The following is a 20284-nucleotide window of genomic DNA, read 5'->3' on the forward strand; positions in this document are numbered from 1 at the left end:
CAATCCGCGACAAAAGAGCAATAAACACTCGTGACCGCAAAGTGTGTTCGATTAAACGAGAATATGGATCCATCCAGTCGGTAGAATTGGGCAGTCCAGTAATTTTTGCTTAGTCACAGACCATGCGAGGCTTGACAAACTGTCTGACCCAATACGAGCTGCAATTCGTTCCAGGACTGGTCATTCTCCCTACAGACGCTACGATACATCGCTGCAAGTAGAAATTGTAGGTATTGGTCAGACGGGTCGGGCAAGTAGTACTGTATTACACGCGGCCCCCGAGAGTTTTCAAACTCGATTTTCTCGAAAACGTCGTCCCCTATGAAAAAATTACTCCTGCCTCGACTTATTTTCGTGCCATTGACGTCTCGTGTTTTTATTCACGCCGTGAAAAATGGTTTCCGACAGAGTGTTCTTTACGCGAGAGCTCTAGTTTCTTCTGGATTGTTTTGTTCCCGACTTCACCGTCGACGGTGGACGATATTCTATGGTGTGGAATTTCTATTTGTCAGAATCTCGACGACTAAATCCGCAGCACGGTTCCGACAAACATAACGTGTCATTCAGCTTGTTCGCCCGCGCGAATTCTAAAGGGCCCACTTCCAGAATTAACAGTTAAATTCCGTGGTATCGATTGCTCATTCACTTAGCCTAATTTCACCGTAGCTAATTTCGAAAATCGATAGAGTTCGATGGGAACAACATTTCAAAAATAATTAATCTACAAGTTCTCTCCCCCCGGATATTATATTTTTCCTCGTTCTATCGTTCCCGGCTGCAATATACGCAAACATTTTTTAATTATTCATCGAGCGTCTTCGTTGCACACGAACAGAGGCGGGCCATAACTAAATTCCGTTCTAAATCTAATATCAAGTTGCGCACCTAAATTCGCCACGAAATGGCTGTTATTAACGCAGTTAGCTCGCTGTTAAAAGTTTGACAAAAGAGCTCCAAAGCCAGTCAGAATTTTAAAGTCGGTCAAAAACTAGCCACCGTTCTAAGCCAAACGCAAATGTTTATTTTTCCAACTTTTTGTTCGAGGTCCACCGGGGGAAAAACACGAAACTAATAAATTGATGTATCGAAATGTAATTGAAATTTCTGACCAGAGTTTCGTAGTCGTTTTTGCGCCCAGAATATAAATTCTTCCATCGTTAGTTTGTTACTCTTATTAGAAGCTATCTGTAAACTATAGTTTGCTGGAAGAACCAGTTCCTGAAGGATCGTAGGGCGAATTGCTCCATGAATGGATCCAGCGATCGCGAAAGCTGTTATTCTTTGCGTTTCGGGGGGATTCTCGATGCATAGATCCGAAAAAAGAGACGTTTAAAGGTATCGACCATTTACAGTGCGCTTCTTCCTCCGGATTTACACACGAAATAAGTTTCTGGAGGAAACCCGGTCCGCTGATGGATCGTACGGGACGCACGATTGCTTTCCCGCATCTGGAAACAGAATTTTCCGTTTCCCTGGAGTATCGGAACAGGGATTACTACTTTCAGATTCATGCGCTTGGTGTATGTGTATCCGATATACGTTTAGGACGCTTCGAGGGTCTAAATTTGCGTTTCCTGAAGGAAATTACCGTGGGTCCGACGTGTAGCGTTGCTTTTTGTGCATCGAACGAGCAAAATCGATTTCTGTTAGGTTCCCCAAACTTTAGAGTCTTGGCTATGCTTTTAAATAGCGAATAAAGACTCGTAGAATCGAAGATGCTTCGATAGGAATGGAAAATTAAACGGACTTGAAATTTTCGTTACGTTTAAAGTACTCTCTTTTTCTGTATTAGGGTGTAGAGCTTTTCTTTAAACGGAGTGTCGAGTATTTTATAGCTTAATATAATATTTCCCAGCGCGATATAACCTCGATTGGCCCTAAATAATCTTGAATCATGGATCGTTGAACCCTTTCTCCTTCGTACAGAAAGTTTCTCGAGATTTACGTCTTTTGCAACAGCGTTAAGATAGCCCGGCTACTACGTCTTAACACTCGAGACGATAAAACGTACCTAACTGTTCAAGTATTACAATTCCAATATCTTGATAGCCGAATATGTCGGGAGTTACGGCTTTTATGATAAATGTACCTTAATATTGTTCTTGGGATTTTATTTAAAGAAACGAAAACGTGAATAACAGAATGAAATCACGCGCCTGGGACCATTATTTTCGTCTTGGAAAATAATCCAGCCTGTTTGTCGCGAAAATTGACGACCAAAGCGCGCCTGCATTTCGTTCGAATTAAGTAAAGATCCCACGAGTTCTTCTTTTCGAGTCTCCCAACAGTTTCCCTGGAAGTTCATTAAGCACGCGCGATTTTTGCCAAAGTTCCCGGTTTCCGGCTGATTGCGTTTCTTTCCGCCGAAGCCGTAAACGGAATTGCGTTTCGCTGTGTTTCTACCTACTGAACGTACCAAAAGTTTCGTCTTCGCGAACGCTGCGCAATTACGCGTGAATTATTGCCACAGGCTGGCCCTTCGACATTCCTCATTTTCTGCACTATTAGATCAGTTGGAAAGAAGTTAAAACTACCCACAAAATTTTTGGTGAACATTGAAAATTGCTCGAAATCGGAAAATCGTGGATTAAATTCGCGGAATTAATATGTTGCAACGATCGTTTTGCGTGCTAGAAAGAGGATTGTTGTACATAGTGGGAGCATTGCGATTCGCGGGTCGCGTCCAACTTCATCGATTGCGTTTATTAGAATTAATGGGGGACACGAAGGGTCGCCGCAGCCTTAAAAGCTTCGTTCGAGCTCGCTGCTTGGACCGTTTATTTTGTTTCCCGCTCTTTCGCGTACGGTTTCGTAATCACTTTATCGTTATTAGATCGCGGTTAAAACAGGAACGGAATCGAGGACGCTTTGTTAAAAGTCCTCCTTTTTTCCAGCAGCAATTTCTAAGCCGGAACCTTCGGGGAAATTAAAATCGAAAGCTTCGCGCCGCTTCGGAATATCCTTCGGCGTCAAGAGAAACTACTAGCGTACGCGTGTTATCATAATCTTTCATTAATGCACGAACAATCGTCTAATTGTAACATAGCGATATTGGTAATATTACCAGAATTTCAAATCGTTTTGGAAAAATTATTTTCGGTTACGAGGGTTAATTACAATCATTTTTGGTGAATACACATATCCCCGAAATTCTACCCAGTTTCGAGAAAAAAATTCGAGTAGGTGTGAAATTTTTCGACGGAAAAAAAAAATTTCAAATCGTTCTAAAAAAATTATTTTTAGTTACGAGGGTCCATTACAATTATTTTTGGTGAATAGACATACCCCTGAAATCCTACCCAGTTTCGAAAAAAAAATTCGAGAAGGTGTGAAATTTTTCGACAAAATTAAAAAATTTCAAATCGTTCTAAAAAAATTATTTTTAGTTACGAGGGTCAATTACAATCATTTTTGGTGAATAGACATACCCCCGAAATCCTAGCCAGTTTCGAGAAAAAAATTCGAGTAGGTGTGAAATTTTTCGACAAAATTAAAAAATTTCAAATCGTTCTAAAAAAATTATTTTTAGTTACGAGGGTCAATTACAATCATTTTTGGTGAATAGACATACCCCCGAAATCCTACCCAGTTTCGAGAAAAAAATTCCAGTAGGAGTGAAATTTTTCGACAAAATTAAAAAATTTCAAATCGTTCTAAAAAAATTATTTTTAGTTACGAGGGTCCATTACAATCATTTTTGGTGAATAGACATACCCCCGAAATCCTACCCAGTTTCGAGAAAAAAATTCGAGTAGGTGTGAAATTTTTCGACAAAATTAAAAAATTTCAAATCGTTCTAAAAAAATTATTTTTAGTTACGAGGGTCCATTACAATCATTTTTGGTGAATAGACATATCCCCAAAATCCTACCCAGTTTCGAGAAAAAAATTCGAGTAGGTGTGAAATTTTTCGACAAAATTAAAAAATTTCAAATCGTTCTAAAAAAATTATTTTTAGTTACGAGGGTCAATTACAATCATTTTTGGTGAATACACATATCCCCGAAATCCTACCCATTTTCTAGAAAAAAATTTGATAAGGTGTGAAATTTTTCGACGGAAAAAAAAAATTTCAAATCGTTCTAAAAAAATTATTTTTAGTTACGAGGGTCCATTACAATCATTTTTGGTGAATAGACATACCCCCGAAATCCTACCCAGTTTCGAGAAAAAAATTCCAGTAGGTGTGAAATTTTTCGACAAAATTAAAAAATTTCAAATCGTTCTAAAAAAATTATTTTTAGTTACGAGGGTCCATTACAATCATTTTTAGTGAATAGATATACCCCCGAAATCCTACCCAGTTTCGAGAAAAAAATTCGAGTAGGTGTGAAATTTTTCGACAAAATTAAAACATTTCAAATCGTTCTAAAAAAATTATTTTTAGTTACGAGGGTCCATTACAATCATTTTTGGTGAATAGATATACCCCCGAAATCCTACCCAGTTTCGAGAAAAAAATTCGAGTAGGTGTGAAATTTTTCGACAAAATTAAAAAAATTCAAATCGTTCTAAAAAAATTATTTTTAGTTACGAGGGTCCATTACAATCATTTTTAGTGAATAGACATACCCCCGAAATCCTACCCAGTTTCGAGAAAAAAATTCGAGTAGGCGTGAAATTTTTCGACAAAATTAAAAAATTTCAAATCGTTCTAAAAAAATTATTTTTAGTTACGAGAGTCCATTACAATCATTTTTGGTGAATAGACATATCCCCGAAATCCTACCCAGTTTCGAGAAAAAAATTCCAGTAGGTGTGAAATTTTTCGACAAAATTAAAAAATTTCAAATCGTTCTAAAAAAATTATTTTTAGTTGCGGGGGTCCATTACAATCATTTTTTGTGAATAGACATACCCCCGTAATCCTGCGCATTTTCGAGTAAAAAAATCCCATCAACAAATTGGTATTCTTGATTTTCGTCTTATTTTGGCCTCTAGAATCCCCCATTAAAATTTTTCCCAGGGGTGGCAGAACACCCTGTATAATACAATTTTCTACATAAACTTTCAACTATCGAACGAAAGCGTACCTCTGAATTATATAGAGTTTTTTAAAAATAATTTTTGGGCCATACGTCTCGGAACTGACCTAGCAACAAAGATTGCGGAGTGGTCCTTGAAATCTGTGCGCGGTTTTCGAAGTTTCGTGACCTTTATAAACACTCCTTTGTAAAAGTTACATGGCGAGGGGACGCGATCCAGAGGTATTTTCTGAAAATGATAAACGGGACAATGCGTACTTTAAATGGACGAACTTTTGTCGTAGATTCTGAGAACGGTCCCGGTATTTTTCGAAGCTGATATCTTACGGCGATGTTTGTTCCATTATGCGAGACCGTCGTTTTAATTTCTTGTTTAAGAATAATTTACGGCGAGCTTCTGCCCCGTTGAGTAATAAAATTCGATTTTACATACTTTGTACAGTTTTTTAAAGTTCCGGGTATGAGGAATGCGTTGGTAAAGTTTTAAATTAAAAATCGAGAAATCGAGACCTCGCGTAGCCATTCCAAGAGATTCGTTTTACATATTGGGTACCCTAACTTGAAACTTTCAAGCTGTTTTCTTTTTTTTTAAACAGAATTGTTCGTTAAAAACATGCATATTAAAGTTACAGTGTTTTGTTTAGATTAGTTTCATAACAGATGTACTGTATTACTGCCCACTGCCTTCGTATATACAAAGTATTAACTATAGTACCAACGTAAATCGTAAAACAGATATAAATACAACAGAATGACTCTAGACTGTCTGGATCAACCTGCTTATATAATTTATGCTCAAACCTGGACCGTAAAAATGTCGTGTTTTAATCTTTAGATATCACGAACACCGAAATAAAGCAGATATTACGTGAAAATAAATTTAATATCGTTAATAATTAATATCCGAGGTATACTTTATCCTGGTAAATTATTAAAAGGCAAACTTATTTTACAAGATTATAGCGAATAACTCCCCGGAACAATCGTGTTTTCCTACGGAACTAACTATACGAAGAGAGTATGCTACATGTACGTGCAACTATGAAAGGCCAAAGGCAATACCTATGAATATTTACGCATGCATGGAAATATATACGCCAAGATTTATCCTTTTCTTATTCAGATGTTAACAATTGCCTGTCTGGTATAGATTTTTATACGTGTAAACATTCAAATATCCTGTTTTTCAGCTTCCATACTTGTGTATACACGAAATAACGATAGTTATGTACGAAAGCATGTTTGTTCCGGGATTTCTCCGCTCAAATCTTTTAGGATAAATTTGCTTTCGATAATATAATATGTGGAAATGCCTCTCAGGCATTCCATCTAGTATGAATCTCGAGTTTCCCAATAATTCTAGATCCCAAAAGCACCACAAAGGTTATTCGTGCCAATAAACAAAGATATTGCCGAATAAAAGGATCGTTACTCTCCTTAAATACGTTTCGATCACTCCGACAATAGACTCCATATACGTCGGCGGATTTTCATTTCGCGTATTACTATTTCTCTCGACAAAGTTAATATCGCAGATCGCCGGAGCTTATGCCGTAATCGCGGCGTTAACTATCGAGCTTCCGATAATCGTAAAAACGAACCGCGGAAAGCTCGGTAATATTTTCCACCGGCGGATATAGGGGAATATAAAGAACCACGAAATTACCTTAAAATTGCGTAATTTAGCCTGGCTAGTCGCATCTTTCTCGCGCTTCAAACGAAATCGAACGGATCGTCTTCACCGTGACTTTCTTCCCTTCGTTAAAACCTCGTCACTTTTTAATCGCTGGGTACCAGTTGGGACGTCTGCCCTTTCCATCAACTCTCCTCCTCGATTCGCGATCCTGCCATCGATCCCTCCGTCAACATTTCCTCGATTTCCTCCGCGTCTCTAGAAAAATGTCTCTTTCTCTCGAAACATCGAACCGACATCCATCTTACGAGTATCTGAGATACGTTTTGGGTGGTTGTAAACCCGCCACGATCCGTTTCACTATCGTTAGCCGACGATCATTTATTACAGATCCATTAGCTCCACTATCGCTGCCAGCGGTCAAATTTTTTCTTATCGCGGTCGTAAACGCGAGTTAGGGTCGCGGTACTTCGAGATTGACGAGTCTTCTTGAGAAATGTAGGCTGTCGAGGTTTGTTCTTTTTAAATTTTTTGATTTTTAATGTTCGTGGCGATCGACGTGGGAGGCGTCGTATCGCGTCGCGTGGGCGTCGGAGTAACCGCGTCGCGTGCTGGCGGTCCGCGCACTGTTCGCTCTCGGCCCCCGTCTTCTAGAGGAGAGTTCTCGCGATAAGCAGTTCGCGTTAACGCGCAGACGCGACCCAAACCTCGCCGTTTTCTCCCGATCGGTTACACTTCATAAGCTGTTCGACCGGGGCACAGAGATCGTTCGACGGTTTCCGTTCCGTGGGATTCGAAATCGGTTTCGCGTTGGAAGACTGTTTTCGCGAACGGAGAACGCAACTCGTATCGGATGGAGGATCGTGCAAATTCCGAAATAAGGTGAGACAAGAAAGCAGATATTATTGCAACGAGTGTGACGTGAAGTGTTTTGAAAGTGAAAATTGCCAGGTAAGTGTAATATGTGGGGAAGAAAATCTAAGAGTAAGGAAGTCTCAGTGTATCTATGAAATTAAAATTCTATTATCCACATTAGTTATGGGTTTTAACGAGTACGGTTTGGCTGTGTTTGTTAAAATTTGTATTTATTGTTCCATTATCAATGTTTATCAATGAAACTAGCGTATAATTTGTATTAGAAACTAAATATAATTTGGGTTTTAGAGAACCATAGTTCCATTTGTTTATCTGGTAAATGTATTGCCCGAGTTTACTCGGTCGCGGCAGTTAGGAAGTTAATTCTGCTCGATCGTCGATAAGCGAAAATACACTACTGGTAACAGTTGCAGGATCGCCTCAATTGAAAGTTTTCGACAATTACGAGTTTAGTATTAATATCGACGACTGGTTGAATTTTGGCAGTGTCCACTATTTTTCTGATAAAATTATGAGCATAATCTAGGCGTTAGACAATTCTTGGATAAGTACGTGAAACCTCTTATGAACTATTTACATCGTATTCTTTGGAAAATATTGTATAATGCATATGTTTCATTTCGGTTCGTTTCAATTTGAAGCAAAGTAGAATTAAAGGAAAACAGATTGTCCGTGATTACCGTGCTCGAAGAAGAGATGTTTGTAGGATTTGTTATTAAGGAGCATGATGTGCTTTGTTCCAGGGATCGCTATGCCACACGATGCTACAGAGAGCTTAGTCGCCCGGAACGTCCGATACGAAGAAATAAACACGGTAAGACACTGACCTCAACGAAATCCAACGAGCACATCGAATTACAAATAAATGTTAGACGTAGTTTCCGTACAAAATAGCTGAATCCTCATTTTTGTTATACGAGTACAGATTTTACTCCTCGAAGGTGCTTTTAGATACTTGTAATCCTAAAAGAATTTCCAAGAAAATTCCACCGAATAAGAGAAACGTGACGGTAGAAGGTCTTTTAAAATAACCCCAGAAAAATGATTGAACTTACAACGATTCATAGATTAACGTCTCGATCAAGTGTCCGCGAATTAACGAGCGTATCTGCAAGTCTATTTAAAAAATGATTGAAAGGTCAATTTTCTAGAAAATGTCCAGAGAATTATCTCTTCTGCGGGCTTAGGTCTTGAGAGTCCCTGGTATAGAGCACTCGAAAGGAAAGCTTCGATTGGCGCAGTCACCTTGAAAGCTTCTTCTCGTAATCTTATAACGGAAAAGCTCGCTCCGGGTCGCTGAATGAAAACTGACCTGCGAATAACTTTCTTGCGCTTTTGGTTTCGGACTTGGCTAATAAATCGTGTAGCAGTCGATCGCTTCGGAGACACCCTTTCAACGGGGTTCCTAGAGTTCTCCTTTATTCGTGGCGCGAAAAGGTTCCTCTTTTCAGTAGCCACTGGCTGTTAGATTCGCCTAACGCGAACAAAGAGCTTTCGGAATATAGGGACGATAGAGTTTTTATGGTTCGTCGATGCGTGTTTACCATATATGCAAACGAACGAGCGTGGGCGGATCGATGAAAGTAGCTCGAATGAATTACGTTATACAGCGTTGCAAACACAATTTTCGCGTGTCTTGCTGGCAGTATTGTCGGCCTACTAGACGTACGCTTTAATACTCGTTAATAACATTACGAATTTCCATCGGGAGGACCTCTCGTTTCGCGGCGCTCGAATTCTAATTTGCAATTGCAATTTCACCCGGGGACCGCCACTTTCGAAATCATTTCCCGTCACCCTTTTTCTACCCGACGTCCGTATATAATATTTTTAATTTATTTATTAATTAATCTCTGCCACCCGGCCGTGAAATGGACTTTGTTTTCGTTAACGATTTTATGCGCTTTCGCCTTTTTCGCGATGCGAAACGGGAGTTCCCTGGAACGTATCATATTTTACAGTCCGATTGTTAGTTGAATATTAAATAACGTGATTTCGTACATTTTTTATGGAGTTAATAATTAAAGCAGATCTTTTTTTCTCCTTTGAAACATTCGCTAATGTGTTTCACCGACGAGGTATAATTCCCAAATGGTAGTTTTCGGACGGTCGGCATAAAATATCGAAAAATTGCCCGGAGCACGGCGAACAAATGGGTCCGTTTCATATCTGATAAACGCGATGGAAAACGGCGGTACAGAGCGGCGCGTAAATTTTCGCTCGCACTTTAATTATCGAAGACACCTGCTCTGCCCGGTAGGAGTGCCGTTTCACCTACTATTCTATAAATCCAAGGTTTATCCTGTCTCCCGTTTGACGATAGAATTGTATTTCGCAAGATAGGCGCTCTAATCTCTAAGCTCTAATACTCTACGGACTAATCCGCGCGTTCTTGTCGCATCCATTAACGCTCGATAAACTCGTTCTTCGATCCGGCTGAACTTTTTACGAACCCAATCCTCTTTCTAACCACTCGTTCGAACGATTAAATCGAGTATGCGCGAAATATATTATAGAAAGAACTAACGAGCGACCACGATCGCCTAAACGATTCCAAATAAAAACGAATGCATCGAGTGTAAGCGCATTTCGCCCGTAAAATGTTGGAGTTTCAACCTGTGGCATCGAACATCGTAAATTCTTTTCGTTAACGATCCAGCAGCCACGCGTAAAACAAATAAAAGAATCGGGTACGATGCACCCTACGTTCAAACATTTTCACGATAAATCTCTTCCGTGACAGTTTCTTTCTTGGAGCGTTTGGATCTTTCGCGGCGTTATTTTTTACTGTCGCTGGCAGTCGATTCAGCGAACGTTACCATTTCGCTACCGTCGACAATGCGTGGCGATTGCTTTGAATTCCCCGGTGGACACCGTGGAATACAAGGCAGGGTCGCCCCGAGGATGGCCTTTGTACTCGGTGGCCGCCACGAACTTGCAGTAGTTCCAATTTGCTTTGCCGGTTTGTACACGTCACCTATCCACGAGAGAGACGTCCAATCCACCCCCCGTTATTAGATTACGAAGACATTACCAGCGAGAACGATACGCTCTGAACGACGCCTCCTGAATTTAGATGCGTCCACGAGTTTACGAGACTGAAGAAACCGCGTCGTTGCGACCAAAGCGATCGGGGATGTTGGTCAAATCGAAATACGACGCTGTTCGAGCACATTCACTGCCAGAGATTCGAGTCATCAGCTTGCTAGAGTCGAATGTCTTAAACACGTCGAATATTATCGTAGGAGAAAGTATAATATTTCGTTCCATTTTGCGTTTGAAGTTTCGACTGATAAAAACTCTACGAAGATCCGTCATTGAGACCTCGCTTTATTAAGCTCGAGTCCATTCAAACGCAAAACGGGAACGCAGGCGACGCTTTCCGCGGATATCAATTCGTACGTTCAGTTCCAGCGAATTTCTTACCAGCAAGACTAACATCCGTGTCTACGCGAAACGTTTCGCGCTAATTGCTGCTCCCGGTGACACTATTTTCAACGCCCCCCTCGCGAAAGAAACGAGAGAATGGCGATGAAAGCGTCGAGCGTCCGTAAATGGAACGCTAACCAGCAAACGTCGCTGAGAACCTTTCGACTAATATTACTCCTAATATTTTTCACTTTCCATCGGAGGATCTGTCCTCCCGGCGCGGCGATCAGAAAGCGTTCCAGACGCGTTAGCCAGGAGCCAAGAATCCTGGTAATTCTCTTAACGAGTCGGGGTCGCGAAATTAAATACCGTTTCTGCCTAATGCGAAAAATAAATCTCGGCGGGGCGGAACGTTGTTACGAAGAGGGACCGGTCCGCGCTCGATAGAGTCCCCTTTCCAGCGTAAATCTCGTTTGCTCGTCGAGATGCAATTCCCATCGGACTCATTTGCGAAGATCGCGTCGAAGCAACATTCCAAAAAGGGAGTCTCCGCGATCCAGAAACCGACGGCCAAGACGGGAGCTCGGATATCACGGATATTCGAGCTCCCTGCCGAGTCTTTGATCCACCTATCCATAAAAGATACGGGCGAGATCGTGGACACGCGAGACCCCGCGGCGATCTCGGGATCTCTGCATTCTCCGATCGAGTGTCGATCGTCGTTGGACCCTTTATTCCGCCCACTCAAACGTTACAATTTCGACGATACTGTCCGGGAAAAGGCGCTTAAACTACTTATTCTTGCATTTTTATTTACAAACGTTACCAAACTCGTGCTTTCTCATGCTAAACAAACAATATTCACCGCACGGAGAATTTTCGTTGAATTATTTTGCAACAGAGAGTCAGTTTCGTCGGGAAGGATCCGTTTCCTCGACGATTCATAGAATTCTGCCGGCCACGGCGAACCGATACGAGCCTTGACGTCGAATTCTTTCAGGACAGCAGATCAAAGCCGATCCGATTTTCCAATTTCCCGTGTTACGCGTCCCGTGTGTGCTCTCGCGGAATCGAATGAAAAAGATCGAGCACGGAAACCTTAGTTGTGAACTCGATCACGCGATTACATATTGATCAAGGGAACGTAGACGTGCAATATCAAGAAAAAGACACATTCGCAGCGAATAGTTTGTCGTTCCAAAGAAATCTACGGAGGCTTTTGTGACGCCGCCATTCGAGGAACGATTTCCACGGCTGATTGAAATTTCTTGCATCCAAACGTCAATGTTGACGCTGCAAACACGGAACCTAAACGTTCGAGACTCGAAACCGCAGCGTGTTGTGTCGCTGGACCGATTCGACGGTGTGTTGCAATTACTATTTGTAAATTATCTTGGCCGTCGACTCTGGAGGACTTGGAGGTTCAGGAAGAGATAGAACGGATGACTAAGGAACTGACTGACGCGATAATTCGCTTGATCGTTCCGCTCGCTATGCAAACATGGCGGTTTCGCACCGGACCGCCGTTTCCCTCTCGTTCCAAGTTCCTTCGGTCGACGGTGTGTATCTACCAAACAAAGTCCACACCACTTCCGTGTGGAAGCAACCTGGCGCAATAGAATCACCCTCGATTATACCGTGCTCTCTCCTTTCCCTTGGCGAAAGAAATAAATTCGCGAACGTCGAGGGGAAAATATTCTACAATTGAGCGAGCAAATTTCCTTTTTGGCTGATATCTTTTTAGATTTTAGTGTCAAGTGGACACGGCTCAACGCGTTCTATTAATCGCTAATTTTGTAATTTTATCGCGTCGAGGGTAACGATTGCAAGACAAGAGGCACTTTAGTTCCCCGTGTCAGTTTATTAATTGTTAAGAACTTTTGGAACGACTGACGTATGTAGTTATGGTTCGGTCGGGAATCGGTAATTCCCAGCGCGCGGAACTCGAAATTGCGCCATGTATTCCGGACGAAAACATCTTTCTCGTAATCTCGTCGGGCCAACCGAACTGTATCGAAAAAATCGCCTCGATCGGTGCCCGAAAGCGAAACTGGCAAACGTATAGCAAAGGGCACAATAGAGGGAGGGGGAAAGAAAAATGAAAAGAGAATTCGAAACGTTTCGATCGACTTATAAGAAGTTTTTCTTGGATATTTTGACCAGAAAGTACCCTTAAGAGCAATTGCTCGTGCGATTGTGCATTCCCTTATTGATGGGCCGAGTTCTTTGTTACGAATTTCATTGGAAAACGATGGTGATTTATTGCTTATCAAGCGCGGCGTGAATTAGAGCATGTTGAATGCAGATAGCAGCTGACGACGGTGCATGCGTTCCATGCACCTAATAGTGGAACGGTATTGTAACGATAACAATACCGTTCTCTCGGCGCAACATAAGGATACCTGATAGCGAAGACCACCCGCGGAAAATGCATTTATTCACGACTGCTGGCAGATAAGTCCTTGTTGCACGACCGGTCTCGCTGAAGATTCTACGAAACGCTGGACCTTTCGTGCCTTCGTTCGTCCTTCGCGATTTCGGAGTTACAGAAACAAGTTTCGTTTACCTGTACGCGTGAATCTCTGAGCTTTACAATGAAAACGTTTACTATGCTGATAAAATAATTTATCTGAACAGTAAGATTCCTTTTAAAACATCACTTATATTCAAGGTGTTTCATTAATTATATCGCGTACAATTATCTACAGTCATACTGCAATTTCTTATCAAACAGCATAAAGATATTTGTTGGTTTCTTATTGGAATTATTTGGATATTGGCGAAACATACGAGGATACAGCTTACCATTAATAGAATAAAGACTAACATCAATAGATCTTAAATAAATTTAAATTCACAGCCATTAGCTCGGTGTCACCCACGAAGAATAACTTTTCTATCGTGAGTGACACCGATTACCAGGTCTCACCACGAGGAGGTTGCTGCGAGTGGAGACCCGAAGGGAAATAGATGGAATCCAAGTTCCATCGATCTCCCTTTTACATCCTTAGAAACTAGATTAGTCATGCCAAGTAATTATTTTGTTTAAAAAGGGATGAAGCTAAATTGTGGGAGACGCGACGCGACGCGATGCTGAACCGTGCAGCAGATCTTCGGATCGAATCGACACTACCCTTGGTAGATTGATTTCTATTTCTAGAAATCGATCTATCATTGGCAGGCGACTAGATCTTTCGGACAAACTGGACGGCCGATCACATGTTCCGTTCGACGAAACAGTGGTGACCGAAGCAAGAAACGAGAGAACGAGTCGAGAGAAGCTACTTGTTAAATAATTACTTGGCATACGCAGATACACTAGAGACTTAAAATTAACGTCGAAGCTCAAGTCCAGTTAAGTTGAAGCTAAAATTCGGACGATAGAAGGAAACAAAGTTCCTTGGATGTTCTACCAAGCAATTATATGGTTAAAAAGAGGGTTGAAGCTAAATCGTGGGATACGCGACACGACGCGACGCGATGCTGAACCGTGCAGCGGATCCGAGGATCGAACCTACTGCCCTTGCTAACTCGATCTCAACAAGAAAACAGAGAACTGCAACTCCGAATCGAGGTCTCCATTTCTCCAACGCAACCCGCCGGGAGCCCGAAGGACCCGACTTAGGCTGTCTGACAAAGAGAGAGTACCTGAGACAGAGTCGACTTCCGCTGGAAGGTATGCGTTTCCGCAGAATACGGAAACTCCACACCTTCCAGCGAAGTGCCGTTTTCCCTCAATCAAGCTTACCAAGGGAAGGCGATTAGATCTTTCGGACCAGATACACGGCCGATCACATGTTTCAATCGATGAAACAGCGGTGACCGAAGCTAGGAACGAGGGAACGAGAAAACGAGAAGCTAGTTATTGAATAATTGCTTGGTAGAACGCAGAAATATGTAGAATAAAGAAATCTTCGACGTTAATTTTAAGATTCGCGACGAAGCTTAAATCTAACCGACTTAGAATTAAATGTCCCTCGGCGGATGTGGCGTACTCCCTCGATGTCCCTGCGAATAATCTGAAACTAAAATTGATACACATATTAGTGACATACGAAAGGAAATTTAATAATCACCATGCAAACTAGACGAAGCGATGGAATAATTTGTCGTGCTGATGTACCTAAAAGTGAGAATCTATAAGATTCTCGATGCTAGACCTACCTAAGGAAATGTACAAAATTTACACATGTTACGAACAAAGTATTCTACCTATACTTGCGTAACGAGAGTAGAAAGTCGAAGTAAAATAGCGAATGATTACGAAAATTGTCCGAAGAATCATACAAACTTCAAAGACGAACAGAAACAAAGATTGAAAATCCAACGCAGAATTGAAAATCCAACGATGAAATTAAAGAATGAAAATACTCAAGAATCAAACAAAATATCTTAGCGAAATAGAATAGGAATAAAAATCTTATTCTAATTAGTGACATCGAAATCCATGAAATAATATACAAACAAAATACATAAAATAATGGTACATGATCCAACGCAATTATGTCAATTCAAAAAATAAGTCAGAAGTAGAAATAGAGGAAGTAAACATAATAACCAGATAAAACCGGGCAGTAAAACAACACCGAATTATGACCAAACAAATAAAATAAACCGGTCAATTTTGTGATAATAATATCAACAAGTAAAGTGAACTTACTACTTGTTGAGCATTAGTTACCATTACCAAGGAAGCAGCACCAGAGGTCCAGCTGTAACATAAGAAACGATTCGTAATTTAGCAAAAGCGTTAGACAGTTCCATAACGTTGAATTGGTATCAAACGACAAAATAGAAGTGGGGAGAGCAATTTTAAATAGTTCTTACCAGTGGTCATCACGGTCCGGCACTGGTCAGTAGTGGTCAGTAGTGGTCAGTAGTCGGATCTGCACTGGTCAGTAGTGGTCAGTTCTGGTCACTCCTGGTCACTCCTGGTCACTCCTGGTCACTCCTGGTCACTCCTGGTCCCCAGTGGTCCCCAGTGGTCACCGCTCCACGAATGGCCTGGCGTAGGCCCGCGAGACCCGTTCCCCCTGGATGCTCCAGGGGTACTGAAGATTTCGTCAACAATAGTCTTCCTATATGCGTATGATAGATAGTCGAAGAGTGGGGGAACGGTTAACTTCACAATGCTGTTTCCATTTATCCTCTTTCCTGGCCATTCCTGAACCTTCACTGGATTTCTGACACCTTCGTATCAACCTCCTTGTTGACCATCGATGACCATAAGGTGACCACTGACCATGGAATGACCAGTGATCAATTAAAACCAACACGAACTCGAAGGCTAGACATTTATTTCCTAGTTTCGATTAAAGTACACACATGTGTCACCTGCCAAATTGATTACATTTATAATATTTCTCTCGTTATTCTTTTGCATTTTGCATTTTTATGTAACTTTTCTGCCTCTGATTAGGAAACAGAGAGCCGAATCATCAGTGGACATAACATTTTGGTCTTGAAAGGTGTCGTGGCACTCTGCCATCAGTCGTATTCGCCTGATTTGGGTTTCCCCAGACTATTTTTCTCTTTCATAAATTCCAAGGGAAGCTGCCTGACGCGAAATCGTCTGTTTTTTTTCTCGACTATCCTCCCCTACGTAAATTCGGTCACTCTGAACTCCTCTGTTCGAGCTTTCCGGCTAGCTGAGTATGCGACAGAGATGGATTCCTCGTCTCTGATGCCTTATTGACAATATCCTTCTCTTGAAAGCACCCATTTGTCTGTTCAATTTTCTACGTTTACAAAATTACTAAATCCTAAGTTTCCTCGACTCGTACATTATCCATTATCGTAGCTTTCGGAATTTAAACGTTCCGAGGAAGGTGTACATTCTTTTTTCATTTCCAACAAATTTAAGTAAAGCAGAAAATAGAAATCCAAAGACTTCGATTGGCGTTCTATAAAGATAGTTCTAAAACTCTAAATGAGACTTTTCTTGAATAATTCGCGATAAAATGTACAAACTCCGTACGAAAGGTTATGAAATCTTCTCTATCGAGCCGGGTATATTTATCGGAAATGAAATTGCAGCCGGTAGCGAAGCTTGAACAGATCAAAGGAAAATAAGCGTTGGTCGGGCATATCGTTCGAAACGAGAAAAGAATCGGCAGCGCGAATAAAATAATTGGATAATGCTTTTTAAGGGATTAATTCGGGTCAGCGACCGTTGTTATCGCGATCGTTATTATCTATTCATCGACGCGATCGGGGGCTACGTGACTTTTCGCAACCTCGTTTCCAAATTAGACGAACGCGAGGTCTCAAGCTACGGTTCCGACGTTCACGCGAACGGAGCTTGAAACTTTTCAACAGGCTCGATCGATCCCCGATGTCCGCGTTCCGCTGGCAAGGAACTTGGACGAATTAGCGAAAAGAAAGTGCAACGAAATGAGAGAGACCCTCGAATTGGGAAACAAACGAGCAAAAAGCGTCCTCGACGCGTTTAATTACAGATTGGCTCGCAAAAAAGGCGTATGGCGAGCCAGAATTCCGATCGCGGGGAAAAACAAATTTTCGCCCAAACTATTTTAAGGAGACGATTAATTGCTGGAAGACGAGCCACACTCGGGGCGTCTGTTCCTCGAAAATAATAAAGTAAACTCATTTTGAACTGTAAGCAAAATTCATGACTGGCCAATCGAGATGTCCATAAACAATACCGAAATCGGATTTTTATTCGTTAAAAAAATGTCATCCATAGTTCAGTGGGCTGTAGTATTATCTAACAAAAGTTCTGTCAGGGCTCGCGAGCAGGAAAGGTGAATGTTTGTTGGATGACCACGTCCGGGTTGCTTCCGTAATCCACCGACAGATAAAGGATGTCGGATGGGAAGTTTTAGCACCTCCTCCCCATAGACCCTCTTTCCTTGCGACTACTACCTGCTTTTATCTATGACAAACTTTCCAGGGAATAAAAATTTCAAAAACGGTGAGGTCGAAACGGTGACTCGTGTCGCGTATGTTGTAAAAAGCAATTTTCAATGGTCCCAACCGAGACTTGGTAACATAGAGACTTCCTCGACACTCTGGTCCTGGATTATCCTCAATGTTCGTTCTTTTTAAGCTGTGCAACTCGATATGAGCAGTTCGAAACAAAAATAAAATGAAGAGCATACTCTCCATATAATAAATGTGCTACGTTATTTAGACGTCGATACATTTACAATACTTTTGAAAAATTGTTCTGTTCGCAGGGAAAATTCCACGTGGCTCGAACAGGAAGCAATCGGTTTCCGGTCTCCCATCGCAAGTTCCTCCGGTTCTTCCGAGTTGTTAAGACAGAGGAGGAAAAAAAGGAAAAGTAGGTGAAGAACGGGGGGGGGGGGAAGTGTGAGACTGACGGTACTACTGGTGGCGCGACATCATAAGGGAAGGAGAAAGAGAAGGGAAGCCAGCTGGGGGATGCAAGAAAGAACGGACGGGACCCTCGAGCTTTGGCTGACGTCGCTTTACGTGCTGGCATAATGGCCCTTGTCTCCTCCGCAGGTCCGAGTTCTATTCAAGCCTGAGGCGACTCCGCAACCACTGTGCAACAGTGACGTGATTCTTAAATCTACTTAGGCAAGCCCAGTTTCTTTTCCATCGTTCCTGTTCTGTTTCACGCCGCCCATTGTATGCCAGTTTTCCAATTCTCCCTCTGACGTCGTCGCGTACGAACGCAACACGCCGTTTCCTAAGTTTCCCCTGACACCGTTTAATCGAATTTCCCGCCGCACCTACACGCAGGATAAACGCGAAGGAAGATTAATGGCCGAGAACAGGCGGTTGTTCGATCATTCGCAACCCGGATCGCCTTTTGTTCCCTCTAACTGCACCGTTTGTGCTCGTTAAAATGATTCTCTGCTTCTCAAATAATAGCCGAATAAAATGGAGTCGCGTTATCGTTACGGTACAAATCCAAAACTACGATCACAGACGAGATATACCAGTAGACCTTACATCTTATGGACTTTCGTGGCCCAATCTAATTGCCTGAAAGTCCGGTGGTGACTTAATCGACAGGGTGCCTAAATTTTTCGGCGAAAAAATTATTTATGGTTGCAGGGATTAATTGCAATCATTTTTGGTGAATAGATATACCCCCGAAATCCTACGCACTTTCGAGAAAAAAATTCTTTACCGAAAATATTATGTGTAATCAGAAATGTTTCCCCAAATTTTCCACAACTCCTACAATGGTAAGTATCCTTGATATCAACCTCATTGTTAGCCACCTATGACCATAATCCATCCATTATTCGAATGACTCATTAAACTGCGTTTGTTAGAGAATTAAACTGTTTCTATACCTCGTATCTCCTAATTCTCAAGTTAAAAAGGAATCGTAACCCCCTAGCAAATAATAGAAACCTGTCGTATGGATTCCTTTTTTTGTAATTTCCAATTTACAACGCGAAGTATATTTCTGTTCGCGTAAAAGTGTTCTGTTCTCGGTTGCTTTTCGTTTCAGGGGTTCGTTAAGAAGCTCTCGCGATCCGTTTACACACACGCACAAGCAGTCGTAAATACGCGCCGGCAATCCGATCGGAAGAATTCACCCGTTTTGTTCCTCTTTTTCCGCCCGCGAGCCTTTCTTCGTTCCATCCCCTATCTGCTCGCGTCGCGAAATCGAATCTGTTCCACGTTCGTTCTCTATTCCCGGCGTAATGAGATCCTCGGATTGCCAGCGGATCGTAAAGCCCCCGGTTCGTCGCGGAGGAGTGCTGTAAACGACGCTTCCACCATCGTGTTTCGTGAAAAATTCAACCGCGAAAAGAAACACGGGGCTCTGGAATCGAGGAATCGCGAAGCTCTCGATTATTTACAAATTAAAAACTCATTGGAACGAAAAATCCAAATGCAAATCGTTTTTCTTTGTAATATATACAATTTGACTTGCGTAAGAAGCTCGAAAACAACCGCATAAATCGCTGATTCAATGTACTGTTTCCCTTCTTCCGGACAGCGAACCCTTAACGATATATTCAGGGTAACCCTGTCCCAAACATTCATAGCGTTTTGCTTTCCATGGCTTTGCATTTCCAATGCATATGTAACCGCTTTCGGGAGTCGGAAGTTATGTTTGTCCATTTAGTTTTATGTCTGCTCTTATTGGAACCCGACGCCCACATTACGCCAGAGTCGCCTTTTATTATTCGGTCCCTTCGCGGTAAAAGGAGTTCGTCGACGATGGGTCGGCCGATTCACGCATTCCGAAGGACATTCGTCAACCGTCTACGACGACAAAATGGATATCCGAGGGCTCTTCGCGCGGGGATAAGAACCGATCGTTTTTCAGGATCACCTTCGTCCGTGGCGTTATGGGGAATCATTGATATCGACGCTTCGTATACGCGTGGATCCGGACAAAGGGGCGAAGAGATCGAAAGATCGTTGTTCGGGCATCGCTGGCGCGAATAACTTGGCGCAAATAGAA

General features: G+C 41.9%; 1 protein-coding gene and 1 long non-coding RNA gene across 2 annotated transcripts in view; one reads left to right on the forward strand and one right to left on the reverse strand.

Moving 5' to 3' along the window:
- The window catches only part of Gaba-b-r3 (gamma-aminobutyric acid type B receptor subunit 3), a 67630-nt gene extending 60400 nt beyond the window's left edge, over nt 1-7230 (reverse strand). The window contains exon 1 of the mRNA XM_076773101.1: nt 6652-7230. The gene's annotated coding sequence lies outside the window, so the exon portion shown is untranslated. The remainder of the gene's footprint in view (nt 1-6651) is intronic.
- Nucleotides 7231-7387: 157 nt separating this feature from the next.
- LOC143345729 (uncharacterized) lies at nt 7388-19775 on the forward strand. The gene is made up of 3 exons (XR_013080303.1): nt 7388-7569; nt 8238-8308; nt 18063-19775. It is a non-coding gene; the product is annotated as an uncharacterized LOC143345729 (long non-coding RNA).
- The last annotated feature ends 509 nt before the right edge of the window (nt 19776-20284 follow it).

This window comes from Colletes latitarsis, chromosome 9 (genome assembly GCF_051014445.1).
Source record: "Colletes latitarsis isolate SP2378_abdomen chromosome 9, iyColLati1, whole genome shotgun sequence".
In the NCBI taxonomy this organism is placed as follows: Eukaryota; Metazoa; Arthropoda; class Insecta; order Hymenoptera; family Colletidae; genus Colletes; species Colletes latitarsis.